This window comes from Cheilinus undulatus, linkage group 17 (genome assembly GCF_018320785.1).
Source record: "Cheilinus undulatus linkage group 17, ASM1832078v1, whole genome shotgun sequence".
Classification (NCBI taxonomy): domain Eukaryota; kingdom Metazoa; phylum Chordata; class Actinopteri; order Labriformes; family Labridae; genus Cheilinus; species Cheilinus undulatus.
This window is the reverse complement of record NC_054881.1, coordinates 12,290,801-12,306,501: the sequence shown is the minus strand read 5'-3', so window position 1 is coordinate 12,306,501 and position 15,701 is coordinate 12,290,801.

Here is a 15,701-nt window from a genome sequence, read left to right as displayed (position 1 = left end):
GGCATGGACCTGTTCACTCTTGAGAACGCCCTTAAACATCTGATGGGTATAATGGACAGACATTTTATTTTAGCCTAAATCTTTTTTATTTGTTTAATGTTTCAGAGGGTTATGTATGCTTCTATTACTTTTTACTGAAATGCACTTTATTTTGGTGCTAGTCAAGCCTGTCTTAACCGTCTACAGCTTGTTCTGAACGCCATAACTCGCCTTTTAACTGGTCAACATTAAAATGACCACATTACCCCCATTTTAGCCCATCTTCACCTCCTCCTTGGCATTTTAGGATTGATTTCAAAATGTTATTAACTTAAAAATCATAAAATGGTCTTGCTTCTTCCTATCTTTGCAACCTTTTCAAACCTTTCGATTTTTTTCACAGACTCTCAGATCCACTGATCAGTCGCTTCTGACTGTCCAAAGGTCAAAGTTGAAGCTCGGGGGTGATCAAGCTTTTCAGTAGCTGAGCCAAAGCCTTGGAAAGCTTTTGGCTCTGTGTGAGAACTGGCTCTTTATCCTCTCCTTTTCCATTCATCATACTGTTTTAATTGGTTTAACATTTTTCTATCTTGTATTTTAAATTGTGTTTTATTATTTTTAATTTTGTTGTACAGTATTTTCATCAACTTTCATTTTTAAATCAGCCAAATCCTGCACTGGTATCACATATTTTGGATATTTTTGCTGGTATTTGACTCCATATATACTTAATTTTATCTGTTTTTTACAACAAAAACCTGCTAGGATCAAATACTGCTCTTGAACAGCGCAGAAACATGATTAACATTAGACACAGCTACAGAATCTTGCTTTTAATTCCAGCATTAGGACGGGACAGTGGCTCAGTTGTAACCTCATTCTTGTAAATGGGTTTCTTCCTGACGCCCTGGTTTCTTCATGGTTCAAGGACATCCCAGTAAAGCAATTTGGTGACTCTAAACTGGGCACAAGTGTTAATGTGTTTGTCTGTTTACACGTGTTAGCACTCTGACAGGCAGACGACCTGTCAAGGGTGCACCCCCACTCTCTCCCAGTGTGTGCTGGGAAAGGCTCCAACTACTGCTGGCCAGCTCCGGACAAACATTTTAGAGAATGGACAGACTGATGGGTTTATGTGGACACAAGACAATACAATTAGGAACGTGTCACTGTCTTAATACATTTAGCCTTCGCTGTATAGACTACCTACCCATAAATAAAGACACTTAAAGTAGTCATTCAATTTCATTAGAAGGAGAAATAATATAATAATGATGATCCAAAAGCCTGTATAGGCTACATGATTAACAAGCTCAATGCTTGCTGTGAAGCAGCCTATAAAGACACCCTGGGTGCGATGTTTATTGAAGTGTGATTTCCTTCTCCCACAGCTCCACATAACAAATATGACTCATTTAAATTAATGAGATTAAAATGTTTGTGCATCATTGCTCTTGATAGCTGTATTTGATAGCACTGGTTGTCTCTTAAAATTTTCATAAAACATATCACTCATATTTGCTGATCAGAAAAGAGATGGTTTTATAATGCAATAGCTTTGGGACAAAACATCAATATAGCAATACTCTAATCACTGGTATCAATTATTATTTTTTATTTTAAGAAAATATTCAAAATAATTAATAACACATCATGGATGCATTTAAAACATAAATGAGGGTTGATGTAAATGTTGGAATGGATTAATAGGGATTCACTATATTGGATTTTCTCCGATATGTTGATATTTACAATCTAAGTTTAGCCAACAAAAAATTGATGCGATATATTAATTTTTATTTTTTATTTTTTTTAGTAGATTTTAATGTTTAAGGATATTTACAACTGATATATCAGTGGGAAATATCTGCCAATACTGCTATCATGCCCATAATCCGGGGATCCCTATGGATCTATATTGGACAGTGTTTAAAAGTATAAGGGCATGAAGCATTGTATTTGGTATCAGTGCAATGATTGCATATACTTTTCTTTTAAGAGGCATTTGCATTTTTTACTCAATCCATTATCTAGAGCAGTGGTTCCCAAATTTTTTCTGCAGATAAAAATATTTTGATCCCCCCCCCCCCCATACCCCCTACTGTGCAAGTTAACATGTAAAAAGATGTAAACATAGGAAAACACACAGTCAGCCACATTATTTGCTAAAAACAATCCTATTTTTTTATTCACTGCAACATAGAGCTTCTAATTTTGTAGAAAGATCAATAATCATTGCCTCAAACAGAGTTTTAAAAATCAGACAATCCGAAGATTAATTCCTTGAAAAAGAAAATTGTGAACATTTTTTTAAGGTTTATTCTTTAAGTCCAGCAATAATTTCACTGACCACTCCTGGCTTGTATTGTGCTCCAGCAGGATCTGAATGCAGCTGTGAGACTGCGACTCTTGGTCCGCATTCAGTGTCCAGCTTTATCCGTATTTGTCTTGATTGAAGCAACAGCAGAAAAACCTATCCCATACAGGTAGGATGTTGCAAAAGGAAGGAGTCTGACCAGTGGGTACTACTTTTCCAGTCAAATCCAAAATGCAGACCAGTGTTGGGGGTAATGCGTTACAAAGTAATCCGTTAGAGTATTCAGATTACTTTTTTGATGTAACGAGTAACATTAGTTTTACAATTCAAGTAATCCTGTTATTAGTTACATTTTCATAAAAGTAATTCGTTACTGAAAGAAAAATCCCACATTTCCTTTCTCTTCTGTGGCTTCAAAAAGAGAGAAAAAAGTAAGCTCCTTGAAGCACTTGTTTGTCCTTCTGTCTTCCTGTAGTCAGGTTGGCATATAACGCCATACCAGCGGGAGGTAAACATTCTGTGCCATTACGCGTGCATTGTTAGCTTGTTGAGCCAACGAGATAACAGAGAGGACAGCATGACACTGTGGAATTATCCCCATTATGATGGATTTTTGGATAAAAGGGACAAGAACAGCATCCTGGTAAAACATAAGTTTAAAAACTCAGTTTGCTTTCATTGAATCAGCTGTGCAGCCGTTCCAATTACGCACTGTTATTACGCACAGCGTTTGAGTGATTCTATCTGCCTCTGCTCAGCTTGTTGTCAGGTTGTAAGCATGTTAAAGAGCTGTAAAAGTTTTCCTGTCTGTAGGTGGTGTTCTCAGGCTGCAGACACACAGATTATGGGCTGTAGATTACGCCGTACATTAGAGTCTGCACATTCAAATGCAGATGTGCGGTCATTATCTGTCCTTTTTACGACCACTGAGTGGAACAAGTGGCTAAAGCGTTTTAATATTTAGTACTCTAACGCTTTAGTTTTGGAAGTAGGTAACGCAATAACCTAACAAGTTGCTTTTCTCAGTATGTAACGCACTAATCTAACAAGTTAGTTTCAAAAGTACCACCTACCCAACACTGATGCAGACCATGTCTTAGACTTGAACTGCAACTGCACTGTTGGATTTGAGTTAACATCAAGGACCGCTCGCTTTCTGCAGTGCTAAATTCATCAGGTGGTGGTGTTTTGCCTTCGGAAAAACCTCTCAAAAATCGCAAACTAGTTTTCATGCTCTCATGAGGAGGTTTTTCAGACATTATGAAAACATATTTCAAAAAGTGCAATGGAAACACTTTTTTGAACAACTGTAATGGAAACCGAGCCAATATTTTTTTTCTGGGTCACATCCTGTTTATTGTACTGTATTCTAACTCCTGTTGCAAAGTATCATGTCGTTCCATTTTGTGTTGTATCGTATCTGTTTCATATTACATAGTATCCTATTGCACTGTATTTCATCGTATCGTATAGAATCGTATTGCATTGTATTTTATTGAATCATGTATTGCATCATCAACTTGTATTGTATCATATATCATATATTATCATATCCTATTGTATCATATATCATACTGCATCTTATTGCATTGTATTATATTTGCATTGTTTTGCACCATATCACATTACATTGTATCATATATTTTACAATATCGTATTGCATTGTGTTGCATTGAACTGAAATGTATAGCACTGCATCCTATCATATTTAATCATATTGCAATGTATTGTATTGTATAGTGCTGCATTTTATTGTGTTGTATCTTACTTTGTATTATTATTTTGTATTGTTTTGCTTCATTTCGTTTTGTATTGTATGTATCGTCATGTATTGTGCCATACATCATATGATAATAATGCTACAATCATTATTTGACTTAATATTAATAGTTTTTGGCACAATTTTGTAAAAGACTGTCGATTTTTTACATCATACCATTTTGTCTTGTATCTTATTGTAACATATGATCAAATTGTGCTTTTATCCAGGACCGCCACTGATTGTGTGAGGGATATAAAGAACAACACCAAACTGAGCATCCACCATTTTCATAGTGTCATATCATCTGCATAAAAACAACACACATTGCTTGACAGATCCAGAGGTGAGCTATATTTAATGGAATCAACAAAATGAGATGCAAAAATCTGTATAAATGTATTAGAAAGAAAAGAAAAATAAAGTGTATTATTGTTGGTGTTGCAAATATGTTAATGAAACCTCTGGCAAGCATCTGTTAATTCTAGCTGATGTTGGTAAGACAATGAATTATTATATGCACGATTGAGTATTTGCTGAGCAGCTGTATGGTACAACAAGCCTTATTCATGTCCTCTAAGTCTGTTATGACAGTTTCTGTGAATATGTGTTATGCCATGAGACATTCAGAAGGCTGATTTACCAACAAACAAAAAACACCAATGGCAGTTTGTATTTTTCATGTGTCAAAGTGTCTTTCTGCCATCTAAACAATGGAAATACTTCGCATACGCGTTACATTTCCATCGCTCATTGTTAAAACCGAGACAAAGAAGTCATTTTTGTGACAAAAGGGCAGAGAATAATAGCTGACTGTAAATCACGCAGCTGTCACTTCATCGAGCAGCCTGGGTACATGCTGTGAGGGGTGAGGGGCCTGTGCCCTTTGAATCAGATGACACTATTCCCCTGTCTGTGATGTGTCATGCTCTCCTTGTCGACTCACTGTTCCTCCCCAGGATTCGTTTGCTGTAATTCTCCTAGTAACCCACTTTACACCGCCGAAAAAGTAGTTTGTCTTGAATGCTGTAGTGTCACTTTTTATAGGGGAAAGGCAAAGATAAACTAAAATGTGGAACTCATTTCTTTTAAAGGTGATCTGATACTTGCAGATATGATCATATTCACCGTATACAGTAGTAACTTTTGTGTATTGGAAGGCCTTGGGAAGATTAAAGCTTCGTGACTTCCTGGAGCTTTAGTCTCACCATGTAAATCCTTGCCTACAGACTTCATATAAAAAAAAACTACATTGAACAAGCATTTTAGAAGTTGCTTTCTAGAGGACAGACCTGAAAATGCTTGTTAACAGGTTGAGTCTGATCATTTCTCTTTCAATGTGAGTAAATTGAGTGGGAAGAGGCAAAGACGGAGAAAAACACATGTCAAGTGTGTTCAGCTTTAAAAATTGGCTTTGAGAAGTAAAATCTAAAAACAAGAGGGTGAAACGAACACTTCAGGTTTTATTTCATTTTTCTAAAAATGAGCCTTTTTTTTAAATTAAGCCCTATCAAGAGCTGTCTGTGGGCGGGCTAGTTTGTATTCAAGCCTGCATAAGCTTCTTTTATTTGTAATGAGAAAATAATTTATTTTAAAATTTCATTAGCTTGGTTTTATTATGACAATTTTGTTTCTCACCTCCGGTTCATAGTAATATAGTTTTAAATTCCTTATTAAGAACTGGACTGAATCACATCACAGGTTAGATTAAATGATTTTCCAAACCTTAGCTTGAGGAAATTTTTTTCCAGCTGGACCTCATAGAATATTAATTAATGACCCCTGCTCTATATGATCTACAAAAGCAATTCAGCATACATAAAAAATGGATGATTTCTATATATGACACTTGGAACTGACATGACGGCTGTTATCATGGTGATTCAGATGCTGTTTGATAGTTGATACAGGAAAAAGCAAGAGCTCCCTCTTACAGACCACTACAGAAAAATGCATCTGTCAGAATGGAAATACACACTAAAACTTTCAAAATAAGATCAGGTTAAACTTAAGTTTAAGTGAAGATATCAAAAGTTAAAGGCAAAAATCTGACCTTTAAACCCCACTTACCAAACGTTAAAAAATGCTGAGTGCTTACCAGACAAAAGTAGTTGACCTCCATGAAAACACTCTTATGTAGCAAAGACTAAAGCTAATGAAGCTACATTAGCTAGGTAGATAATGTAGCTAAATCTAAAGCTGATGAACATTTAAGCAACATGTATAAAGTTAACATAGCCAAATCCAAAGCTAAAAAAGCTACGTAGCTATGTGAACTAAGTATATAACATAGCTACATAAATAAGATAGCTAAAGCTAAGCAAACAAATCTGTCTTAGTTACATAGGTAGCATCGCTTCATAGCTAATGTAGTGTGATCAAGAACTATGCAGAGCTAGGTTAGGCGCTAAAACTATGTAAGTACCATGGCTGCGTAGCTGAATCAAAAGCTAACAAAGGTATCTTGATTACATAAACTATGTAAGTGAAGTGGCTATATAACTGACGAAGCTAAGGCAAAAGCTTAAAAAGCTAGGATAGCTACGTAGATAATTAAGCTACATAGCAAAATCTTAAGCTGACTAACATTGTAAACTACAAAATAAAGTTTAAACCCCTAAATCTAAAGCTATGTGAAGCTCTTCTAGCCATTAAAGCTTTTTAAGTATGTAGCTACAAAGATAAAACTAAAGATAATGAATCTAAAGCTATGTGAAGCTACATTAGCTGATGAAGCTATGTAAATAATATCTATGAAGCTTAACTAAAGCAAATGAAGCTGTGTTACCTACGTGAACTATGTAGGTAATGTAGCTAAAGCTTAAGCAAACAATGATATATTAGCTATGTAGATGATGTAGCTTTTTCGCTAACATAGCTAAATCTTAAGTGAAGTAAAGCGTTGCTACTAAAGCTTTTAAGTAATGAAGGTGCATAGCTGGATCTGAAGCTATAAAAAACTTTGTTGGCTATGTAAACGATGTAGGTGAAGTACACAACTAACATAGCTAATGCTAAGGAGAATAAAGCTATGTTAGCTACATGGATATTGAAGCCACATAGCTAATAAAGACACATTTAAAGCAAACAAAACTATATTATTTATGTAGCAAATGTTATGTTGATAATGTAACAAAATCTAAAGCCAACAAAGCTACCATAGCTACATAAACAAAGTGAGCTATGATAGCTATGTAGATATCATAGCTTTGTAACCAATGTAGCAAACATAGCTAAATCTAAAGCTATGTGAAGCTGTGTTAGCTAAGTAGACTATGTAGGTATCATAGCTACATAACTAACATAAGTAAGGTAAATGGAGCTACATTAACTATTTTATATTATGCTACTTCACTTTTGCTAGATCTCTTTTAGGAGTAATTACATGTAGTTGGCTCACATTGTTTTTGTTAGCTTTAGCTAAAGCTATCATAGCTACATTGGCTTACATCTCACTAGCAGTAACATGAACAATGTAGCTAGCATAGCTATCTTAGCTTTAGTTTAAGCTAAAAAAGCAAAATAGTCACCATTCACGCAACTCTATACTTAAGAAATCTCAGGTTACACCTGACCTTTTTTCAGTTCAATTAATTGGATGATTTTTAGTCTGTAATGTTTGCAATAAGGTTATTTTGGTTATTTCATAAATGTTACTAGACTTGTCAAACATCCTGGCAATTTCTGTCCTTTCTGTTCTGACAAATGCAGGGTCTCACAGTAGAGGAGGTGGTGTCTGAGATAGACAATTGTGCAGCCAGCCCCTCTCTAGAATTAAAACCCCTAAAGTTTGGGAATCTGCTTGTGTCTCTGCTCCAACTGTACATGTGTGTGCACCACAGATCAAACATGCCAGAAATTCATCCAACTAGAGCAGCTGTTTGCCCTATGATTATTCATTATGGTGACACTCGACCGGGCTAAAATTCATCCTGGTTGCCAAACCAGTCATCCGACTCAAATCAGGTGTGAATCATCTTGAAATAACAGTGGTTGCCTGTCTTTGTAAAATTGTAAAGGCCTAATACTAGAGGCAAAAGGCCCGGTACTAGGCAATGAAACCAACTGTTTTTCTACAAAATGTTGAAGTGCTTGACCAAACAGTGTTCACATTATTTCTCCATGCTATTGTACCTTGTTTAACTACATTGCCAAAGTCGATTTTTGCAAGCTTCTTCCCTTCATTCGAACAGAAAGAATAGAGTAATATCCCTTCCCCTTCTTTTATTATTAAGTTAAAACTTTGATATGACAGAAGGCTAGACATGCTAGCCAGAACACCCTTCGGAGATCTTTTTTGGCAACATCACTGAAAGTAAACTGCTCACAGGATGGGTCAATGGATGTGAGGAATTGTAAGTTTGGATCACTTTTACGGAGTCAAAAGGGAGTCACCTCTGATTCTAATTGACTGTACTGTTTTAATATTAATACGGCCTGAATGAAAGAGAGAGCCGGAGGGGAAAACAGAGCAGAGTAGTTAAAGGAGTGAGAGTATTTGGAAAACCAGTTCAGGTCACGTCTTTATATGAGAGCTCAAGACATTTTACAGTTCCTTAGAATAATACAATGTCTTTTTATTTCCTTTTGGAGGCTAAAGGAACCACCCACAGGGATGGCAAACAGAGGGAAGAGAAACTACTGCTGCATCCTGGAAGTGGTACAGGATGATGGACGATACGCTTAGACCTAAACATCACATTAATCCTCGGGCCCAGTGTGACTCCCCCAAGGACGCAGCAGAGGTTTCTCCTCCACCACAAGCACAGGGCAAAAGACCGGGCCGATTGTGAAGAGGAGGACACACTAGTTATGAAGCACGAGGAGCCAGACGGGGGCCGGTGTAGCTCCAGGAAATGGAGAAGAGAGCGGGTAAGAGGGAGAGGAGACTGTTGGAGCGAGAAGAGCAGGAGAGGAAAGCATTAGAGAGAGAGCAAGAGCAGGGAGGGTGGAGGGCAGAGAGGGGGGGGGGGCGGATGTGCAACTGGGCTGCTGGAGAATGAATACAGGGATCTGCTAGGATTCACTGAGAGTGCAGCAGAGAGGACAGACTAATGGCTACTGAACAGAAGCTTTAAACTCACACATGGTCACACAGACGACACACTGTGTCGGTCAGTCCTGTTTTTATATATATATGTACTTATCCAGAGAGAGTGTATTTTTGATAATCCTCTCACTTTCACTCCGGGCTAGAATTCAGGATGTAGATTGAACTCAACTGTTCATTTCTGGAGTGATGTCTAAACCAGACAATTTGATATGATCCATGCTGGTGTAGATCATTTAACACCTAGTTATACTGAAGTAATGTTGTCTCCTTCTAAGCTTTTTACCCGCTCCTCATCTACTATGGGTTCCTGATTCAAGACATAAGTACAGAAACAGTGCTCTGAATCCCACATGAACACTAGTGGAGCTTAGTACATGATAAAAAGTTCTCACACAGGAAATAAAGTCTGTATATTTGAAATAACTTTGACAATAATAAACAAGTATAACTCAATAGCATATACAATAGCAACTGATAAAATCACACACAGCTTTAAGATGCATTAGTATTAGTCTGCTTTACTCACTAGCATTAGCGCCAAATGCCAAGTGCCTGTAGCAAGAAAACATATCAAGAAACATCACTGTAAGGAGCCTGTTTAAAGCCAAAAAACACAATAAAACGTGAAAAAAGTTATATTTGTGGTTTTTAGATGAATAAGTGTTAGCCTGCTATATCCACTAGCATAAGTTTGCTAACAGTGGCAAGAAAACCTCATATTAAGAAATTTTCTAGGGAACAAAGATGCTGTATTAGCATAGGATTAGCGTTAGCATGCTATATACACTAGCACTGACTTGTTAACAGGGATTAGAAAACCTCATATTAATGAATATCATGGAGAACAAAGATGCTGTTTAAAGCTAAAAACAGTAAAACATTATAAAAAGATGCATTGGCGTTAGCCTACTATGTCCACTAGCATTATTTTCCTAACACTGATAGGAAAACAAGATATAAAGAAACATTACTGGAAACAAAGATTCTGTTTAAGGCCAAAAACACGGTGAAACATGATAAGAAAAGTTCAGCTTCTTGCTTTTTGATGCATTAGTGTTAGCCTGCTACACCCTCTAGCATTAGCCTACTAACAGTGGCAAGAAAACCTCATATTAAGGTATTTTCTAGGGAACAAAGATGCTGTTAAAAGCCACAAAGTCAGTAAAACGTGATTTCAAAAAATTCAGTTTGTTGCCTTAAGAAGGATTAGCGTTAGCATGCTACACCCACTAGTATTAACTTGTTAACAGTGATAGAAAACCTCATATTAAGAAATATTATGAAGAACAAAGATGTTGTTAAAAGCCAAAAACACAGAAAAAACAGGGTTTAATAGAAGTTCAGTTTGTGGCCTTTAGATGCATTAGTGTTAGCCTTCTACATCCATTAGCACTAGCCTGCTAACAGTGACAAGAAAACCTCATGTTGAGAAATATTCCTGGGAGAAAAGTGTGCAGCCATAACTTCAAAACACAGTTAAAACACTAAAAAGTTCCAAATTTAGCCTTAAGCTGAATTAGCATTAGCCTGGTACATTCACTAGAATTAGCTTGTTAGTAGTGCTAAGGAATACAATCTTGAATGTAAATGTAAGTAATAGGCTTCAGCTCAATACAGTAACTATTAGTACTAATTTTGAGAGATGAACCTTCCAGACAGTTTCTTTTCAGATGGCCTGAGAAGTCTATGCAGTCTTGAAGGCTGGGTCCTTCATAGGATACTACCCCTAAATTGGGACCCAGCTATCGGCTACTCTGGCAAAGAGCTGCAGCAAAAGAGTGTTAAGCATACTTGAGTTAGCAAGCCCTTTAAATGTAGAGTATAAATCCTGCCACTAGGGGCGCTGTGCAGTGCTGGTCTTAAAACACTGGAAATAACGTGTGGCGGGGGATCCATGATACAGACGTGAGTTTGGGCAGTTGAACTTGCAAATATGGCAGCCTCCATAAGAATACACGTCCTGTCACAACTGTAAAAATTATAGGTAAATTTTGAGATACTGTAAGACCTCAATTTAGAAAATATATAACATAGGAATGGTCATTATTTTAAGTAGCAGTGCAGAAATTCTACATACTGTATCTGTACTGAAGATACTAATGTTGTTTCAGTTTAATCAAGGCTAACCATGGGCCACAGTAATGCTATGTGCTGATCATTGAAATTCTGGGATTTTCAGCTGTTAGATATTTATCTGTCCTGCAAAAAAGGTGCCATCTGTCTGTCAGATTCAGTCATTTACGGTACAGTCACATGGCCTGGGAAAATAAACTGTAAATATCTGTAGGGTCATCTCTACACTCATCACTGTAAATAGCCAAAGTGCTTCACCATGAACGCTGAAGCTTCCTCTCCCTTTTGTAAACAATTTGATCCTATCTTGCCTAGAACGGCTCTTCAAAACACCTCGAAGCCTGGGCATTTATTACTTCCCTCTAATATCAAGGACCCAAGGAGATGAGCAATGCAGTAAATCAATCAAGTCAAGCTGTTGCCAAGTGTGTGGGATAGAGATCTCTCTTTGTTGTACTGTACTCCTGAAGCTCCAGGCTAGCTTCTTTATGTTTTTTCACTCGGAGGCTCTGGAGAGCTTTTTGTCTCTTGATGTCACTACAGAAGCTTGGGATTGTGAAAAAACAAACTGGATGGTTGAGTTATTGAGGTGATAGTTTTGTTTTTGGCCTGGTAAAAAATATATATAATGCAAAAACTAACAAAAACTAATGTTTTGTAGCTGGATGTGCTTTTGTATGACTAAACTGTGATTAGAAGCATATGTGCTTCAAACAAACTGGACTAATTACAGCTCAAATATTATAATTATTTTCATAAGCAAGTGTTATTGAGTATTTATGACTTTTAATTTGTTAAAACTTGGTTACATATCCACTATGACCTTTGTGCTTTTACAAAAGAATGAATCATGCAGCAGCCTATAAAGCAGAATAATAACTTCCAGGAAACTCTGTTCATTGTGGTGTGTTGTAAATGAGAAAATTTGTACATCTCATTTCAATACTAAAGTAACATTTACTTGATGCCTTGCCATGAATTTTAATAATTACAAGCAGTTTTGGACTTGTTTTTTTCCTTTCACATTGTGGAAGCTATATTTAATCTCTTTTCATCCCATCCCATGACACTCTTTTCACATGAATATGATTTTTAATGAGTGTAATGGGATTTTTCTAAAAACCAAAAATGAGACAAATACACTTGCAAAGATTTGGGTTTTATTGTGAAGGTCTTGAAAAATTTAGAAATTAAAATTACTTGTACATAATTTAAGAAACACATTTGTTTCAGCACATGATATGCAACACTGTTGTTAAAAAACAAGGATACAAAATGGAAATTTGCACCGTTTATGAGTCATATGAGTCGTATGCGTCATCACAGGCCTGCTTGACACGTGTCAACACACGTGTCCCTTGGCAGCCAAGGTCATGCTCGACTGCCTCTCTTTTGTCTGGGCTTTCTCACCCCTGGTAATACACCACTTGGGGGGAGACGGCAGGGGGTTTTTGGACACCCACAGCACAACCAGGTGCTCATGGAAACCCTACTACCTGCCTGGACAGTATCCTAAGTCACGGGTTCTCGACCTTTTCAGCCTACAACCCCCAATATAAAGGTGCCAGAGTCCCGGGACCCCATACCTGAAGATGGTTGAACACACACATAAGGTCACCCAAAATGGGGGAAAAATGGGAGAGCTCTCTGGTGCAAACTGGGGGCCCATGAAAGTCAGCAAAATCATGATCCATTACAAGTTAAGCTGTGATAACAATATTTACATCTAACCTGATAAAATAACCATTCTTATCAAAGAAACAAATATCTTTTAATCATTTGTGTTGTAAATAGCTTTCTTAAAAATGCAAATCCCTTTTGTTGATATAAAAAAATAATTAAAATGGGTTAAAAATTGCTAAAATGGGTTAATAATGGCAAACAGTGGAAAAAGTGGTGAAATTAGATTCGAAAAGTAGAAGTAATGAGTTTGAAGAGACAACAGTAACATAAAAATGGCAAAAATGGGTTAAAATGGAAAAAAACGGGTATAAATAGTGGCGAAAGGATGTTCAAAAGTGTCTGAAATAGCTTTAAATTGGCAAAAGTGTGGAAATTTTTGAAAAAACTGAATTGAATTAAAAAAATTGATATAAATTGGTAAAAAAAAGAGTGTAAACTAAGAAGGAAAATAGGCAGATATTGGCAGAAATTGGTCAAACTAGCAAAATTGGCATATATGATAGTGAAATGTAGGTAAAATGAAAAAAACTGGGTGTAAAAAGTGGTAAAAAGGGGTTAATAGTGGCAATAATGGGTCGACAGAGGCAACATTAGGCTTTGGTGGCAAAAATTGGTTTAGAATTGGCAAAAAAGGCAGAAAAAAAGAGGTGGAAAGGGTTTAAAATTGACAAAAATAGGTGTTAAATGGCAAAAATGTGGTAAAATCAATGGAAATGGGAACAGTTGATGAAAATGGGTTAAAATGGGTGTAAAGTGGCAACAGTGTGATTTAAAAAAAAATATATATATTTTTTTTTCGGGAATCTGGGGACCCCCCTCTCAGTGTCTCACAACCCCCAAGGTTGAGAACCACTGTCCTAGTCTGTGCACACTTGCTACCTCCACTTTACTCTGCCCTAAAGGTGTGGTATTTATTATTTTTTCCAAGAGATTATTTTTCCTTGTTAAATGCAAGGACATCTAGAGTATGGTCTGGCTTGTGTAAATCCTCGTATCTGTCCGATAGTGCCCTCAGGTGGGCTTCCTTGCCATTACAGGCTTTAACTTTAGCGTCGATATTTTGGCCAAAACATGCCTCAAAGAACTATTCTGTTTTAGACCACCAGGGCAAGAGGCGCCATGTTTTCATTGGTATAATCCTTAAATTAATTTGTCTTTAAAGACCCGAAAAGTCACCCAAGTTCCAGGCTTGCTGAAAATGCTGCCGAAAGGGATTCAAAGGCATGGATAGCATCAGTGTGACAGCCCAACAGCTAGCTTCAAGATGGAAAAAGAGTAAGAGGCTAAGATTTATGGTTCAATAGTTATTTAACTTTTAATCAACTGTTTCACTTCTTCTCATTTCACTGGTAGAATAATTGAACAGAGAATAATAGTCACGCAGGTCAAGTAATATGAGTAAACTTTGCTTGCTGCATTATTTGATATACTGTATCTACTTCCGTCCTTATCCAGGACTGGGGCTCAATGGCAGCATGCTAAGCAAGTGCACCCAGACATATCTCTCCATAGCAATATTTTCAAGCTTCTTCTGGGGGATTCCAAGATGTTGCCAGTCTAGATGAGTAATCCTTCCTGGAAGTCCTGGGTCTCCTTCCAGTTGGACGTGCCCAAAAGACCTTCACAAATAAGGGATCAAAGCATCCTGATCAGACGCCTGAACCACCTCAAGTGGCTCCTTCTCCTTAGGATTTCCGAGCCCCGTTCGCGGTCCATTCTACCCTTCCTTGTGAACAAGACCCCAAGATACTTTAACTCCTTCACTTGGGCCAAGGACACCCTTCCCAACCTAAAGAAGCAATCTGCTGAGAACTATGGCCTCGGAGGCGACAACCCTCATCCTGACCGCTTAACAGTCAGCCACAAACTGCCACAGTGCCTGCTGGAGCTCCATGACTGAAGAAGCCAACAGAACCACATCATCTGCAAAAAGGTGAGATGGAGGTCTAAGGACACCCTAGAACAAGAAGCGCTATTTTTTGCTTGTAATTCTTTGACATGAGTTTATTTGGATTGTCAGTTGATTGTGGCTTTAAGTAAGCACATCAAGATATTTTTGACTAAATATCAGACTAACACACTTGATAAGATGTGACATTTTGCAGTCTGCATATATACACTACAAGATTGCATATGTAAAACAGTAAAATAGTAAGGTTATTTCCCTGTGAGAGTGAGAGCACAGAGCTATATCCAGCCCTCGCTCTGCATTCATTGCTAAAATTCTCATTTACTGTGACATTAAGAAAAAAAGAGGGCTGAGTCTCCTCTTTGAGGTCAACCATGTCGTCTGCAGCCAGGTCTGCCTGTGTGACACTGATGTGGCGGGCTGATCACGGTGGGGCAGAAAACAATGAAAATGCAGAAAGACTCATACTACATCAACCTTTCATTTTCCATTTCATTTAACAAACTCATTTATTACCCCACACCATTTACTTCTTCATTATGTTGACAAAATACCACCATTATGGATGTTCAAATTTTCAGGAAACCAATGTGACTTTACCCAAATTAATTCCTGGTTTTAACCAGCAGCAAAGTTTGACTCCAGAAATGTTGTATTGCATGCTCCATTGGCTTGTTCTGTGTCTTATACTGAGTGTTAATTGTACATAAAAACTGCTGTAATATGTTTGCATCTTGTCTGAAAAAGCCTCATGTTATTTCGCATGTGTTAATGTTGACTTTAGGGTTATGAAATGTGCAAATATCCCAGTGTTTATTCCCAGTGGCTCAGAGTTTGCTTTGCCTTATGACAAGAGGTGCACAGGTTCAAGCCATGGCATGGCAGAGAGTACTTCTACAAGCTCCCCAGACAGGCACCCAGACAGGCA